Raw genomic sequence first — 20,534 nt, 5'->3', positions numbered from 1 at the left:
GGAATATCTACACTGCCATCTGATTGAACATGGAAATATTTTCACCGCCATCTGTATGAACATGGAAATATCTACACCGCCATCTGTGTGAACATGGAAATATCCACAGCACTGTCTGTATGAACATGGAAATGTCTACACAGCTATCTGCATATACATGGAAATATCTACACAGCTTTCTGTATAAACATGGAAATAACTACACCGCTATTTGTATGAACATGGAAATATCTACACCGCCATCTGTAGGAACATGGAAATATCTACACCGCCATCTGTATGAACTTGCAAATATCTTCACCGCCTTCTGTATGAAAACGGAAGTATCTACACCGCTAACTGTATGAACATGCAAATATCTACACCGCTATCTGTATGAACATGGAAATATCTACACCGCTATCTGTATGATCATGGAAATATCTACACAGATATCTGTATATCAATGGAAATATCTACACTGCTATCTTTATAAACATGAAAATAACTACACCGCCATCTGTGTAAACATGGATATATCTACACTGCTCTCTCTATAAACTTGGAAATAACTACACCACTATCTCTGTAAACATGGAAATATCTAGACCGCCATCTCTATAGTCATGGAAATATCTACACGGCCATCTGTATAAACATGGAAATATCTATACCACTATCTGTATAAACATGGAAATATCTACCACGCTATCATTATAATCATGGAAATATCTACACCGCTACCTCTATAAACTTGGAAATATCTACACAACTTAGTGTATCAACATGGAAATATCTACACCGCTATCTATGTAAACATGGAAATATCTAAACCGAACTCTGTATAAACATGGAAATATCTACACCGCCATCCGAATTAACATGGAAACATCTACACCACCATCCGTAAGAACATGGAAACATCTACACCGCCATCTCTATGAGCATGGTAATATCTACTTCGCCATCTCTATGAACATGGAAATATTCAAACCGGCATCTGTTTCAACATGTAAATATCTTTACCGCCATCTTTATGAACATGGAAATATCTACACCGCCATCTGTATGAACATGGAAATATCTACATCGCTAACTGTTTGAACATGGAAATATCTACACCGTTATCTGTATGAACATGGATATATCTACACAGCTATCTGTATATCAATGGAAATATCTGCACTTCTATCTCTATAAACATGGAAATAACTACACCGCTATCTGTATAAACATGGAAATATCTACACCGTCATCTCTATGAACATGGAAATATCTACACCGCTATCTGCATGAACATGGAAATATCTACACTGCCATCTGTATGAACATGGAAATATCTTCACTGCCATCTGTATGAACATGGATATATCTACACCGACATCTGAATGAACATGGAAATACCTACACCGCTATCTGTATGAACATGGAAATATCTACACAGCTATCTGCATATACATGGAAATATCTACACAGCTTTCTCTATAAACATGGAAATAACTACACCGCTATCTCTATAAACTTGGAAATATCTACACCGCTATCTGTATGAACATGGAAATATCTACACCGCTATCTGAATGAACATGGAAATATCTACACAGCCATCTGTAGGAACATGGGAATATCTAAACCACCATCTGTATAAACATGGAAATATCTACACCGCCATCTCTATGAACATGGATATATCTACACTGCCATTTGTATGAGCATGGAAATATCTACACCGCCATCTGTATGAACATGGAAATACCTTCATCGCCATCTGTATGAACATGGATATATCTACACAGCCATCAGGATGAACATGGAAATATCTACACCGCTATCTGTATGAACATTCAAATATCAACACAGCTATCTACATATACATGGAAATATCAACACAGCTTTCTCTATATAAATGGAAATAACTACACCGCTATCTGTAGGAACATGGAAATATCATCACAGCTTTCTCTATATAAATGGAAATAACTACACCGCTATCTGTAGGAACATGGAAATATCTACACCGCCCTATGTAGGAACATGGAAATATCTTCACCTCCATCTGTATGAACATGGAAATATCTACACCGATAACTGTAGGAACATGGAAATATCTTCACCGCCATCTGTATGAACATGGAAATATCTACACCGCTATCTGTAAGAACATGGAAATATCTACAGCGCTATCTGTATGAACATGGAAATATCTACACCGCAATCTGAATGAACATGGAAATATCTACACCGCCATCTGTATGAACATGGTAATACCTACACCGCCATCTGTAGGAACATGGGAATATCTACACCGCCATCTCTATGAGCTTGGTAATATCTGCACCGCTGTTTCTATGAACATGGAAATATCTACACCGCCATCTGTTTGAACATGTAAATATCTTCACCGCCATCTATATGAACATGGAAATATCTACACCGCCATCTGTATGAACATGGAAATATCTACACCGCTATCTGTAGGAACATGGAAACATCAACACCGCTATCTGTATGAAGATCGAAATATCTACACAGCTATCTGCATATACATGGAAATATCAACACAGCTTTCTCTATAAACTTTGAAATAACTACACCGCTCTCTCTATAAACTTGGAAATATCTACACTGCCATCTGTATGAACATGGAAATATCTACAGCGCCATCTGTAGGAACTTGGAAATATCTAAACCGCCATCTGTATTAAGATGGAAATATCTACACCGCTATCTGTATATAAATGGAAGTATCAACACCGCTATCTGTGTAAACATGGAAATATCTTCAGCGCAATCTGTATAAACATGGAAATAACTACACCGCTATCTTTATAAACATGTAAATATCTACAACGCTATCTGTGTAAACATGGGAATATCTACACCGCTATCTGTATTAACATGGAAATATCTACACTGCTACATGTATAATATTGGAAATACCTACACCGCTATCTCCATAAACATGGAAATATCTACACCGCTATCTGTATAAACAAGAAAATATCTAAACCGCCATCTCTATAAACATGTAAATATATACACCGCTATCTATATAAACACGGAAATACCTACACTGCTATCTGTATAAACATGGAAATATCTACACCGCTCTCTCTATAAACTGGGAAATAACTGCACCACTATCTCTATAAACGTGGAAATATCTACACCGCCATCATTATAAACATGGAAATAACTACACCGCCATCTGTATAAACATGGAAATAACTACACCGCTATCTATATAAACTTGTAAATATCTACACCGCTATCTGTAAGAATATTGAAATATCTACACCACTATCTGTTTGAACATGGAAATATCTACAAAGCTATCTGTATATCAATGGAAATATATAAACTGCTATCTGTATAAGCATGAAAATAACTACAGCGCTATGTTTATAAACATGGAAATATCTACACCTCTCTCTCCATAAGCTTGGAAATAACTACACCATATCTCTATGAACATGGAAATATCTAGACCGCCAACTCTATAAACATGGAAATATCTACACTGCCATCTGTATAAACATGGAAATATCTATGCCGCTATCTGTATAAACATGGAAATATCTACACCACTATCTCTATAAACTTGGAAATATCTACCCCGCTATGTGTATCAACATGCAAATATCTACACCGCTATCTGTGTAAACATGGAAATATCTAAACCAAACTCTGTATAAACATGGAAATAACTACACCGCCATCCCTATAAACATGGAAATATCTACACTGCCGTCTGTATGAAGATGGAAATATCTACACCGCCATCTCTATGAGCATGGTAATATCTACACCGCCATCTCTATGAAAATGGGAATATCTACACCGCCATCTGTTTGAACATGGAAATATTTTCACCGCCATCTGTATGAACATGGAAATATCTACACCGCCATCTGTGTGAACATGGAAATATCTACACCGCCGTTTGTATGAACATGGAAATATCTACACCGAGATCTGTATGAACATGCAAATATCTTCACTGCCATTTGTATGAACATGGATATATCTACACCACCATTTGAATGAACATGGAAATATCTACACCGCTATCTGTATTAACTTGGAAATATCTACACACCTATCTGCATATACATGGAAATATCTACACAGCTTTCTCTATAAACATGGAAATAACTACACCGCTATCTCTATAAACTTGGAAATATCTACACCGCTATCTGTATGAACATGGAATTATCTACACCGCCATCTGTAGGAACATGGAAATATCTACACCGCCATCTGTATGAACATGGAAACAACTACACGGCCATCTGCAGGAACATGGGAATATGTACAGCGCTATCTCTATAAACATGGAAATATCTACACCGCCATATGTATAAACATGGAAATATCTACCCTGCCAACTCTATGAAGATGGAAATATCTACACCGCCATTTGTATGTACATGGAAATATCTACACCGCCATCTGTATGAACATGGAAATATCTTCACCGCCATCTGTATGAACATGGATATATCTACACCGCCATCTGGATGAACATGGAAATATCTACAATGCCATCTGTAGGAACATGGAAATATCTACACTGCTACATTTATAAACATGAAAATAACTACACTGCTATCTGTATAAACATGGATATATCTACACCGCTCTCTCTATAAACTTGGAAATAACTACACCACTATCTCTGTAAACATGGAAATATCTAGACCGCCATCTCTATAATCATGGAAATATCTACACCACCATCTGTATATACATGGAAATACCTATACCGCTATCTGTATAAACATGGAAATATCTACACCGCCATCTCTATGAGCATGGTAATATCTACAGCGCCATCTCTATGAACATGGAAATATCTACACCGCCATCTGTTTGAACATGTATATATCTTCACGGCCATCTGTTTGAACATGGAAATATCTACACCGCTATCTGTATGAACATGGAAATATCTACACCGCCATATGTATAAACATGGAAATATCTACCCTGCCAACTCTATGAAGATGGAAATATCTACACCGCCATTTGTATGAACATGGAAATATCTACACCGCCATCTGTATGAACATGGAAATATCTTCACCGCCATCTGTATGAACATGGATATATCTACACCGCCATCTGGATGAACATGGAAAATATCTACAATGCCATCTGTAGGAACATGGAAATATCTACACTGCTACATTTATAAACATGAAAATAACTACACTGCTATCTGTATAAACATGGATATATCTACACTGCTCTCTCTATAAACTTGAAAATAACTACACCACTATCTCTGTAAACATGGAAATATCTAAACCGCCATCTCTATAATCATGGAAATATCTACACCACCATCTGTATATACATGGAAATACCTATACCGCTATCTGTATAAACATGGAAATATCTACACCGCCATCTCTATGAACATGGAAATATCTACACCGCCATCTGCATGAACATGGAAATATCTACACCGCCATCTGTATGAACATGGAAATAACTTCATCGCCCTCTGTATGAACATGTATATATCTACACCGCCATCTGAATGAACGTGGAAATATCTACACCGCTATCTGTGTAAACATGGGAATATCTAAACCGAACTCTGTATAAACATGGAAATATCTACACCGCCATCCGTATGGTCATGGAAATAACTACACCGCCATCCGTATGAACATGGAAACATCTACACTGCCATCTCTATGAGCATGGTAATATCTACACCGCCATCTCTATGAACATGGAAATATCTACACCGCCATCTGTTTGAACATGTATATATCTTCACGGCCATCTGTTTGAACATGGAAAAATCTACACCGCTATCTGTAAGAACATGGAAATATCTACACCGATATCTGTATGAACATGGAAATACCTACAGAGATATCTGTATATCAATGGAAATATCTACACTGCTATCTTTATAAACATGAAAATAACTACACCGCTATCTGTATAAACACGGATATATCTACACCGCTCTCTCTATAAACTTGGAAATAACTACACCACTATCTCTGTAAACCTGGAAATATCTAGACCGCCATCTCTATAAACATGGAAATACCTACACCGCCATCTGTATAAACATGGAAATATCTATACCGCTATCTGTATAAACATGGAAATATCTACACCGCCATCTGTTTCAACATGTAAATATCTTCACCGCCATCTGTATGAACATGGAAATATCTACGCCGCCATCTGTATGAACATGGAAATATCTACACCGCTAACTGTATGAACTTGGAAATATCTACACCGCTATTTGTATGAACATGGAAATAACTACACCGCCATCTGTATGAACATGGAAATATCTACACCGTTATCTGTATGAACATGGAAATATCTACACCGCTATCTGTAGGAACATGGAAACATCAACACCGCTACCTGCATGAATATCGAAATATCTACACAGCTATCTCCATATACATGGAAATATCTACACAGCTTTCTCTATAAACTTTGAAATAACTACACCGCTCTCTCTATGAACTTGGAAATATCTACACTGCCATCTGTATGAACATGGAAATAACTACAGCGCCATCTGTAGGAACTTGGAAATATCTAAACCACCATCTGTATTAAGATGGTAATATCTACACCGCTATCTGTATAAAAATGGAAATATCCACACCGCTATCTGTGTAAACATGGAAATATCTTCAGTGCAATCTGTATAAACATGGAAATAACTACACCGCTATCTGTATTAACATGGAAATATCTACACTGCTACATGTATAATATTGGAAATACCCACACCGCTATCTCCATAAACATGGAAATATCTACACCGCTATCTGTATAAACAAGAAAATATCTAAACCGCCATCTCTATGAACATGTAAATATATACACCGCTATCTGTATAAACACGGAAATAACTACACTGCTATCTGTATAAACATGGAAATATCTACACCGCTCTCTCTATAAACTTGGAAATAACTGCACCACTATCTCTATAAACGTGGAAATATCTACACCGCCATCTCTATAAACATGGAAATAACTACACCGCCATCTGTATAAACATGGAAATAACTACACCGCTATCTATATAAACTTGTAAATATCTACACCGCTATCTGTAAGAATATGGAAATATCTACACCACAATCTGTATGAACATGGAAATATCTACACATCTATCTGTATATCAATGGATATATATACACTGCTATCTCTATAAGCACGAAAATAACTACATCGCTATCTGTATAAACATGGAAATATCTACACCTCTCTCTCTATAAGCTTGGAAATAACTACACCATATCTCTATGAACATGGAAATATCTAGACCGCCAACTCCATAAACATGGAAATATCTACACTGCCATCTGTATAAACACGGAAATATCTATGCCGCTATCTGTATAAACATGGAAATATCTACACCACTATCTCTATAAACTTGGAAATATCTACCCCGCTATGTGTATCAACATGGAAATATCTACACCGCTATCTGTGTAAACATGGAATTATCTAAACCAAACTCTGTATAAACATGGAAATAACTACACCGCCATCCCTATAAACATGGAAATATCTACACCGCCATCTGTATGAAGATGGAAATAACTACACCGCCATCTCTATGAGCATGGTAATATCTACACCGCCATCTCTATGAACATGGGAATATCTACACTGCCATCTGATTGAACATGGAAATATTTTCACCGCCATCTGTATGAACATGGAAATATCTACACCGCCATCTGTGTGAACATGGAAATATCCACAGCACTGTCTGTATGAACATGGAAATGTCTACACAGCTATCTGCATATACATGGAAATATCTACACAGCTTTCTGTATAAACATGGAAATAACTACACCGCTATTTGTATGAACATGGAAATATCTACACCGCCATCTGTAGGAACATGGAAATATCTACACCGCCATCTGTATGAACTTGCAAATATCTTCACCGCCTTCTGTATGAAAACGGAAGTATCTACACCGCTAACTGTATGAACATGCAAATATCTACACCGCTATCTGTATGAACATGGAAATATCTACACCGCTATCTGTATGATCATGGAAATATCTACACAGATATCTGTATATCAATGGAAATATCTACACTGCTATCTTTATAAACATGAAAATAACTACACCGCCATCTGTGTAAACATGGATATATCTACACTGCTCTCTCTATAAACTTGGAAATAACTACACCACTATCTCTGTAAACATGGAAATATCTAGACCGCCATCTCTATAGTCATGGAAATATCTACACGGCCATCTGTATAAACATGGAAATATCTATACCACTATCTGTATAAACATGGAAATATCTACCACGCTATCATTATAATCATGGAAATATCTACACCGCTACCTCTATAAACTTGGAAATATCTACACAACTTAGTGTATCAACATGGAAATATCTACACCGCTATCTATGTAAACATGGAAATATCTAAACCGAACTCTGTATAAACATGGAAATATCTACACCGCCATCCGAATTAACATGGAAACATCTACACCACCATCCGTAAGAACATGGAAACATCTACACCGCCATCTCTATGAGCATGGTAATATCTACTTCGCCATCTCTATGAACATGGAAATATTCAAACCGGCATCTGTTTCAACATGTAAATATCTTTACCGCCATCTTTATGAACATGGAAATATCTACACCGCCATCTGTATGAACATGGAAATATCTACATCGCTAACTGTTTGAACATGGAAATATCTACACCGTTATCTGTATGAACATGGATATATCTACACAGCTATCTGTATATCAATGGAAATATCTGCACTTCTATCTCTATAAACATGGAAATAACTACACCGCTATCTGTATAAACATGGAAATATCTACACCGTCATCTCTATGAACATGGAAATATCTACACCGCTATCTGCATGAACATGGAAATATCTACACCGCCATCTGTATGAACATGGAAATATCTTCACTGCCATCTGTATGAACATGGATATATCTACACCGACATCTGAATGAACATGGAAATACCTACACCGCTATCTGTATGAACATGGAAATATCTACACAGCTATCTGCATATACATGGAAATATCTACACAGCTTTCTCTATAAACATGGAAATAACTACACCGCTATTTCTATAAACTTGGAAATATCTACACCGCTATCTGTATGAACATGGAAATATCTACACCGCTATCTGAATGAACATGGAAATATCTACACAGCCATCTGTAGGAACATGGGAATATCTAAACCACCATCTGTATAAACATGGAAATATCTACACCGCCATCTCTATGAACATGGACATATCTACACTGCCATTTGTATGAACATGGAAATATCTACACCGCCATCTGTATGAACATGGAAATACCTTCATCGCCATCTGTATGAACATGGATATATCTACACAGCCATCAGGATGAACATGGAAATATCTACACCGCTATCTGTATGAACATTCAAATATCAACACAGCTATCTACATATACATGGAAATATCAACACAGCTTTCTCTATATAAAAGGAAATAACTACACCGCTATCTGTAGGAACATGGAAATATCTACACCGCCCTATGTAGGAACATGGAAATATCTTCACCTCCATCTGTATGAACATGGAAATATCTACACCGATAACTGTAGGAACATGGAAATATCTTCACCGCCATCTGTATGAACATGGAAATATCTACACCGCTATCTGTAAGAACATGGAAATATCTACAGCACTATCTGTATGAACATGGAAATATCTACACCGCTATCTGAATGAACATGGAAATATCTACACCGCCATCTGTATGAACATGGTAATACCTACACCGCCATCTGTAGGAACATGGGAATATCTACACCGCCATCTCTATGAGCTTGGTAATATCTGCACCGCTGTTTCTATGAACATGGAAATATCTACACCGCCATCTGTTTGAACATGTAAATATCTTCACCGCCATCTATATGAACATGGAAATATCTACACCGCCATCTGTATGAACATGGAAATATCTACACCGCTAACTCTATGAACATGGAAATATCTACACCGCTATCTGTAGGAACATGGAAACATCAACACCGCTATCTGTATGAAGATCGAAATATCTACACAGCTATCTGCATATACATGGAAATATCAACACAGCTTTCTCTATAAACTTTGAAATAACTACACCGCTCTCTCTATAAACTTGGAAATATCTACACTGCCATCTGTATGAACATGGAAATATCTACAGCGCCATCTGTAGGAACTTGGAAATATCTAAACCGCCATCTGTATTAAGATGGAAATATCTACACCGCTATCTGTATATAAATGGAAGTATCAACACCGCTATCTGTGTAAACATGGAAATATCTTCAGCGCAATCTGTATAAACATGGAAATAACTACACCGCTATCTTTATAAACATGTAAATATCTACAACGCTATCTGTGTAAACATGGGAATATCTACACCGCTATCTGTATTAACATGGAAATATCTACACTGCTACATGTATAATATTGGAAATACCTACACCGCTATCTCCATAAACATGGAAATATCTACACCGCTATCTGTATAAACAAGAAAATATCTAAACCGCCATCTCTATAAACATGTAAATATATACACCGCTATCTATATAAACACGGAAATACCTACACTGCTATCTGTATAAACATGGAAATATCTACACTGTTCTCTCTATAAACTGGGAAATAACTGCACCACTATCTCTATAAACGTGGAAATATCTACACCGCCATCATTATAAACATGGAAATAACTACACCGCCATCTGTATAAACATGGAAATAACTACACCGCTATCTATATAAACTTGTAAATATCTACACCGCTATCTGTAAGAATATTGAAATATCTACACCACTATCTGTTTGAACATGGAAATATCTACAAAGCTATCTGTATATCAATGGAAATATATAAACTGCTATCTGTATAAGCATGAAAATAACTACAGCGCTATCTTTATAAACATGGAAATATCTACACCTCTCTCTCCATAAGCTTGGAAATAACTACACCATATCTCTATGAACATGGAAATATCTAGACCGCCAACTCTATAAACATGGAAATATCTACACTGCCATCTGTATAAACATGGAAATATCTATGCCGCTATCTGTATAAACATGGAAATATCTACACCACTATCTCTATAAACTTGGAAATATCTACCCCGCTATGTGTATCAACATGCAAATATCTACACCGCTATCTGTGTAAACATGGAAATATCTAAACCAAACTCTGTATAAACATGGAAATAACTACACCGCCATCCCTATAAACATGGAAATATCTACACTGCCGTCTGTATGAAGATGGAAATATCTACACCGCCATCTCTATGAGCATGGTAATATCTACACCGCCATCTCTATGAAAATGGGAATATCTACACCGCCATCTGTTTGAACATGGAAATATTTTCACCGCCATCTGTATGAACATGGAAATATCTACACCGCCATCTGTGTGAACATGGAAATATCTACACCGCCGTTTGTATGAACATGGAAATATCTACACCGAGATCTGTATGAACATGCAAATATCTTCACTGCCATTTGTATGAACATGGATATATCTACACCACCATTTGAATGAACATGGAAATATCTACACCGCTATCTGTATTAACTTGGAAATATCTACACACCTATCTGCATATACATGGAAATATCTACACAGCTTTCTCTATAAACATGGAAATAACTACACCGCTATCTCTATAAACTTGGAAATATCTACACCGCTATCTGTATGAACATGGAATTATCTACACCGCCATCTGTAGGAACATGGAAATATCTACACCGCCATCTGTATGAACATGGAAACAACTACACGGCCATCTGCAGGAACATGGGAATATGTACAGCGCTATCTCTATAAACATGGAAATATCTACACCGCCATATGTATAAACATGGAAATATCTACCCTGCCAACTCTATGAAGATGGAAATATCTACACCGCCATTTGTATGTACATGGAAATATCTACACCGCCATCTGTATGAACATGGAAATATCTTCACCGCCATCTGTATGAACATGGATATATCTACACCGCCATCTGGATGAACATGGAAATATCTACAATGCCATCTGTAGGAACATGGAAATATCTACACTGCTACATTTATAAACATGAAAATAACTACACTGCTATCTGTATAAACATGGATATATCTACACCGCTCTCTCTATAAACTTGGAAATAACTACACCACTATCTCTGTAAACATGGAAATATCTAGACCGCCATCTCTATAATCATGGAAATATCTACACCACCATCTGTATATACATGGAAATACCTATACCGCTATCTGTATAAACATGGAAATATCTACACCGCCATCTCTATGAGCATGGTAATATCTACACCGCCATCTCTATGAACATGGAAATATCTACACCGCCATCTGTTTGAACATGTATATATCTTCACGGCCATCTGTTTGAACATGGAAATATCTACACCGCTATCTGTATGAACATGGAAATATCTACACCGCCATATGTATAAACATGGAAATATCTACCCTGCCAACTCTATGAAGATGGAAATATCTACACCGCCATTTGTATGAACATGGAAATATCTACACTGCCATCTGTATGAACATGGAAATATCTTCACCGCCATCTGTATGAACATGGATATATCTACACCGCCATCTGGATGAACATGGAAAATATCTACAATGCCATCTGTAGGAACATGGAAATATCTACACTGCTACATTTATAAACATGAAAATAACTACACTGCTATCTGTATAAACATGGATATATCTACACTGCTCTCTCTATAAACTTGAAAATAACTACACCACTATCTCTGTAAACATGGAAATATCTAAACCGCCATCTCTATAATCATGGAAATATCTACACCACCATCTGTATATACATGGAAATACCTATACCGCTATCTGTATAAACATGGAAATATCTACACCGCCATCTCTATGAACATGGAAATATCTACACCGCCATCTGCATGAACATGGAAATATCTACACCGCCATCTGTATGAACATGGAAATAACTTCATCGCCCTCTGTATGAACATGTATATATCTACACCGCCATCTGAATGAACGTGGAAATATCTACACCGCTATCTGTGTAAACATGGGAATATCTAAACCGAACTCTGTATAAACATGGAAATATCTACACCGCCATCCGTATGGTCATGGAAATAACTACACCGCCATCCGTATGAACATGGAAACATCTACACTGCCATCTCTATGAGCATGGTAATATCTACACCGCCATCTCTATGAACATGGAAATATCTACACCGCCATCTGTTTGAACATGTATATATCTTCACGGCCATCTGTTTGAACATGGAAAAATCTACACCGCTATCTGTAAGAACATGGAAATATCTACACCGATATCTGTATGAACATGGAAATACCTACAGAGATATCTGTATATCAATGGAAATATCTACACTGCTATCTTTATAAACATGAAAATAACTACACCGCTATCTGTATAAACACGGATATATCTACACCGCTCTCTCTATAAACTTGGAAATAACTACACCACTATCTCTGTAAACCTGGAAATATCTAGACCGCCATCTCTATAAACATGGAAATACCTACACCGCCATCTGTATAAACATGGAAATATCTATACCGCTATCTGTATAAACATGGAAATATCTACACCGCCATCTGTTTCAACATGTAAATATCTTCACCGCCATCTGTATGAACATGGAAATATCTACGCCGCCATCTGTATGAACATGGAAATATCTACACCGCTAACTGTATGAACTTGGAAATATCTACACCGCTATTTGTATGAACATGGAAATAACTACACCGCCATCTGTATGAACATGGAAATATCTACACCGTTATCTGTATGAACATGGAAATATCTACACCGCTATCTGTAGGAACATGGAAACATCAACACCGCTACCTGCATGAATATCGAAATATCTACACAGCTATCTCCATATACATGGAAATATCTACACAGCTTTCTCTATAAACTTTGAAATAACTACACCGCTCTCTCTATGAACTTGGAAATATCTACACTGCCATCTGTATGAACATGGAAATAACTACAGCGCCATCTGTAGGAACTTGGAAATATCTAAACCACCATCTGTATTAAGATGGTAATATCTACACCGCTATCTGTATAAAAATGGAAATATCCACACCGCTATCTGTGTAAACATGGAAATATCTTCAGTGCAATCTGTATAAACATGGAAATAACTACACCGCTATCTGTATTAACATGGAAATATCTACACTGCTACATGTATAATATTGGAAATACCCACACCGCTATCTCCATAAACATGGAAATATCTACACCGCTATCTGTATAAACAAGAAAATATCTAAACCGCCATCTCTATGAACATGTAAATATATACACCGCTATCTGTATAAACACGGAAATAACTACACTGCTATCTGTATAAACATGGAAATATCTACACCGCTCTCTCTATAAACTTGGAAATAACTGCACCACTATCTCTATAAACGTGGAAATATCTACACCGCCATCTCTATAAACATGGAAATAACTACACCGCCATCTGTATAAACATGGAAATAACTACACCGCTATCTATATAAACTTGTAAATATCTACACCGCTATCTGTAAGAATATGGAAATATCTACACCACAATCTGTATGAACATGGAAATATCTACACATCTATCTGTATATCAATGGATATATATACACTGCTATCTCTATAAGCACGAAAATAACTACATCGCTATCTGTATAAACATGGAAATATCTACACCTCTCTCTCTATAAGCTTGGAAATAACTACACCATATCTCTATGAACATGGAAATATCTAGACCGCCAACTCCATAAACATGGAAATATCTACACTGCCATCTGTATAAACACGGAAATATCTATGCCGCTATCTGTATAAACATGGAAATATCTACACCACTATCTCTATAAACTTGGAAATATCTACCCCGCTATGTGTATCAACATGGAAATATCTACACCGCTATCTGTGTAAACATGGAATTATCTAAACCAAACTCTGTATAAACATGGAAATAACTACACCGCCATCCCTATAAACATGGAAATATCTACACCGCCATCTGTATGAAGATGGAAATAACTACACCGCCATCTCTATGAGCATGGTAATATCTACACCGCCATCTCTATGAACATGGGAATATCTACACTGCCATCTGATTGAACATGGAAATATTTTCACCGCCATCTGTATGAACATGGAAATATCTACACCGCCATCTGTGTGAACATGGAAATATCCACAGCACTGTCTGTATGAACATGGAAATGTCTACACAGCTATCTGCATATACATGGAAATATCTACACAGCTTTCTGTATAAACATGGAAATAACTACACCGCTATTTGTATGAACATGGAAATATCTACACCGCCATCTGTAGGAACATGGAAATATCTACACCGCCATCTGTATGAACTTGCAAATATCTTCACCGCCTTCTGTATGAAAACGGAAGTATCTACACCGCTAACTGTATGAACATGCAAATATCTACACCGCTATCTGTATGAACATGGAAATATCTACACCGCTATCTGTATGATCATGGAAATATCTACACAGATATCTGTATATCAATGGAAATATCTACACTGCTATCTTTATAAACATGAAAATAACTACACCGCCATCTGTGTAAACATGGATATATCTACACTGCTCTCTCTATAAACTTGGAAATAACTACACCACTATCTCTGTAAACATGGAAATATCTAGACCGCCATCTCTATAGTCATGGAAATATCTACACGGCCATCTGTATAAACATGGAAATATCTATACCACTATCTGTATAAACATGGAAATATCTACCACGCTATCATTATAATCATGGAAATATCTACACCGCTACCTCTATAAACTTGGAAATATCTACACAACTTAGTGTATCAACATGGAAATATCTACACCGCTATCTATGTAAACATGGAAATATCTAAACCGAACTCTGTATAAACATGGAAATATCTACACCGCCATCCGAATTAACATGGAAACATCTACACCACCATCCGTAAGAACATGGAAACATCTACACCGCCATCTCTATGAGCATGGTAATATCTACTTCGCCATCTCTATGAACATGGAAATATTCAAACCGGCATCTGTTTCAACATGTAAATATCTTTACCGCCATCTTTATGAACATGGAAATATCTACACCGCCATCTGTATGAACATGGAAATATCTACATCGCTAACTGTTTGAACATGGAAATATCTACACCGTTATCTGTATGAACATGGATATATCTACACAGCTATCTGTATATCAATGGAAATATCTGCACTTCTATCTCTATAAACATGGAAATAACTACACCGCTATCTGTATAAACATGGAAATATCTACACCGTCATCTCTATGAACATGGAAATATCTACACCGCTATCTGCATGAACATGGAAATATCTACACCGCCATCTGTATGAACATGGAAATATCTTCACTGCCATCTGTATGAACATGGATATATCTACACCGACATCTGAATGAACATGGAAATACCTACACCGCTATCTGTATGAACATGGAAATATCTACACAGCTATCTGCATATACATGGAAATATCTACACAGCTTTCTCTATAAACATGGAAATAACTACACCGCTATTTCTATAAACTTGGAAATATCTACACCGCTATCTGTATGAACATGGAAATATCTACACCGCTATCTGAATGAACATGGAAATATCTACACAGCCATCTGTAGGAACATGGGAATATCTAAACCACCATCTGTATAAACATGGAAATATCTACACCGCCATCTCTATGAACATGGACATATCTACACTGCCATTTGTATGAACATGGAAATATCTACACCGCCATCTGTATGAACATGGAAATACCTTCATCGCCATCTGTATGAACATGGATATATCTACACAGCCATCAGGATGAACATGGAAATATCTACACCGCTATCTGTATGAACATTCAAATATCAACACAGCTATCTACATATACATGGAAATATCAACACAGCTTTCTCTATATAAAAGGAAATAACTACACCGCTATCTGTAGGAACATGGAAATATCTACACCGCCCTATGTAGGAACATGGAAATATCTTCACCTCCATCTGTATGAACATGGAAATATCTACACCGATAACTGTAGGAACATGGAAATATCTTCACCGCCATCTGTATGAACATGGAAATATCTACACCGCTATCTGTAAGAACATGGAAATATCTACAGCACTATCTGTATGAACATGGAAATATCTACACCGCTATCTGAATGAACATGGAAATATCTACACCGCCATCTGTATGAACATGGTAATACCTACACCGCCATCTGTAGGAACATGGGAATATCTACACCGCCATCTCTATGAGCTTGGTAATATCTGCACCGCTGTTTCTATGAACATGGAAATATCTACACCGCCATCTGTTTGAACATGTAAATATCTTCACCGCCATCTATATGAACATGGAAATATCTACACCGCCATCTGTATGAACATGGAAATATCTACACCGCTAACTCTATGAACATGGAAATATCTACACCGCTATCTGTAGGAACATGGAAACATCAACACCGCTATCTGTATGAAGATCGAAATATCTACACAGCTATCTGCATATACATGGAAATATCAACACAGCTTTCTCTATAAACTTTGAAATAACTACACCGCTCTCTCTATAAACTTGGAAATATCTACACTGCCATCTGTATGAACATGGAAATATCTACAGCGCCATCTGTAGGAACTTGGAAATATCTAAACCGCCATCTGTATTAAGATGGAAATATCTACACCGCTATCTGTATATAAATGGAAGTATCAACACCGCTATCTGTGTAAACATGGAAATATCTTCAGCGCAATCTGTATAAACATGGAAATAACTACACCGCTATCTTTATAAACATGTAAATATCTACAACGCTATCTGTGTAAACATGGGAATATCTACACCGCTATCTGTATTAACATGGAAATATCTACACTGCTACATGTATAATATTGGAAATACCTACACCGCTATCTCCATAAACATGGAAATATCTACACCGCTATCTGTATAAACAAGAAAATATCTAAACCGCCATCTCTATAAACATGTAAATATATACACCGCTATCTATATAAACACGGAAATACCTACACTGCTATCTGTATAAACATGGAAATATCTACACTGTTCTCTCTATAAACTGGGAAATAACTGCACCACTATCTCTATAAACGTGGAAATATCTACACCGCCATCATTATAAACATGGAAATAACTACACCGCCATCTGTATAAACATGGAAATAACTACACCGCTATCTATATAAACTTGTAAATATCTACACCGCTATCTGTAAGAATATTGAAATATCTACACCACTATCTGTTTGAACATGGAAATATCTACAAAGCTATCTGTATATCAATGGAAATATATAAACTGCTATCTGTATAAGCATGAAAATAACTACAGCGCTATCTTTATAAACATGGAAATATCTACACCTCTCTCTCCATAAGCTTGGAAATAACTACACCATATCTCTATGAACATGGAAATATCTAGACCGCCAACTCTATAAACATGGAAATATCTACACTGCCATCTGTATAAACATGGAAATATCTATGCCGCTATCTGTATAAACATGGAAATATCTACACCACTATCTCTATAAACTTGGAAATATCTACCCCGCTATGTGTATCAACATGCAAATATCTACACCGCTATCTGTGTAAACATGGAAATATCTAAACCAAACTCTGTATAAACATGGAAATAACTACACCGCCATCCCTATAAACATGGAAATATCTACACTGCCGTCTGTATGAAGATGGAAATATCTACACCGCCATCTCTATGAGCATGGTAATATCTACACCGCCATCTCTATGAAAATGGGAATATCTACACCGCCATCTGTTTGAACATGGAAATATTTTCACCGCCATCTGTATGAACATGGAAATATCTACACCGCCATCTGTGTGAACATGGAAATATCTACACCGCCGTTTGTATGAACATGGAAATATCTACACCGAGATCTGTATGAACATGCAAATATCTTCACTGCCATTTGTATGAACATGGATATATCTACACCACCATTTGAATGAACATGGAAATATCTACACCGCTATCTGTATTAACTTGGAAATATCTACACACCTATCTGCATATACATGGAAATATCTACACAGCTTTCTCTATAAACATGGAAATAACTACACCGCTATCTCTATAAACTTGGAAATATCTACACCGCTATCTGTATGAACATGGAATTATCTACACCGCCATCTGTAGGAACATGGAAATATCTACACCGCCATCTGTATGAACATGGAAACAACTACACGGCCATCTGCAGGAACATGGGAATATGTACAGCGCTATCTCTATAAACATGGAAATATCTACACCGCCATATGTATAAACATGGAAATATCTACCCTGCCAACTCTATGAAGATGGAAATATCTACACCGCCATTTGTATGTACATGGAAATATCTACACCGCCATCTGTATGAACATGGAAATATCTTCACCGCCATCTGTATGAACATGGATATATCTACACCGCCATCTGGATGAACATGGAAATATCTACAATGCCATCTGTAGGAACATGGAAATATCTACACTGCTACATTTATAAACATGAAAATAACTACACTGCTATCTGTATAAACATGGATATATCTACACCGCTCTCTCTATAAACTTGGAAATAACTACACCACTATCTCTGTAAACATGGAAATATCTAGACCGCCATCTCTATAATCATGGAAATATCTACACCACCATCTGTATATACATGGAAATACCTATACCGCTATCTGTATAAACATGGAAATATCTACACCGCCATCTCTATGAGCATGGTAATATCTACACCGCCATCTCTATGAACATGGAAATATCTACACCGCCATCTGTTTGAACATGTATATATCTTCACGGCCATCTGTTTGAACATGGAAATATCTACACCGCTATCTGTATGAACATGGAAATATCTACACCGCCATATGTATAAACATGGAAATATCTACCCTGCCAACTCTATGAAGATGGAAATATCTACACCGCCATTTGTATGAACATGGAAATATCTACACTGCCATCTGTATGAACATGGAAATATCTTCACCGCCATCTGTATGAACATGGATATATCTACACCGCCATCTGGATGAACATGGAAAATATCTACAATGCCATCTGTAGGAACATGGAAATATCTACACTGCTACATTTATAAACATGAAAATAACTACACTGCTATCTGTATAAACATGGATATATCTACACTGCTCTCTCTATAAACTTGAAAATAACTACACCACTATCTCTGTAAACATGGAAATATCTAAACCGCCATCTCTA

The sequence above is a fragment of the Gorilla gorilla genome, chromosome 14 (assembly GCF_029281585.2).
Source record: "Gorilla gorilla gorilla isolate KB3781 chromosome 14, NHGRI_mGorGor1-v2.1_pri, whole genome shotgun sequence".
NCBI classification, from domain to species: domain Eukaryota; kingdom Metazoa; phylum Chordata; class Mammalia; order Primates; family Hominidae; genus Gorilla; species Gorilla gorilla.
The sequence above is the reverse complement of the archived record's forward strand: the minus strand, read 5'-3'. Positions refer to the sequence as shown.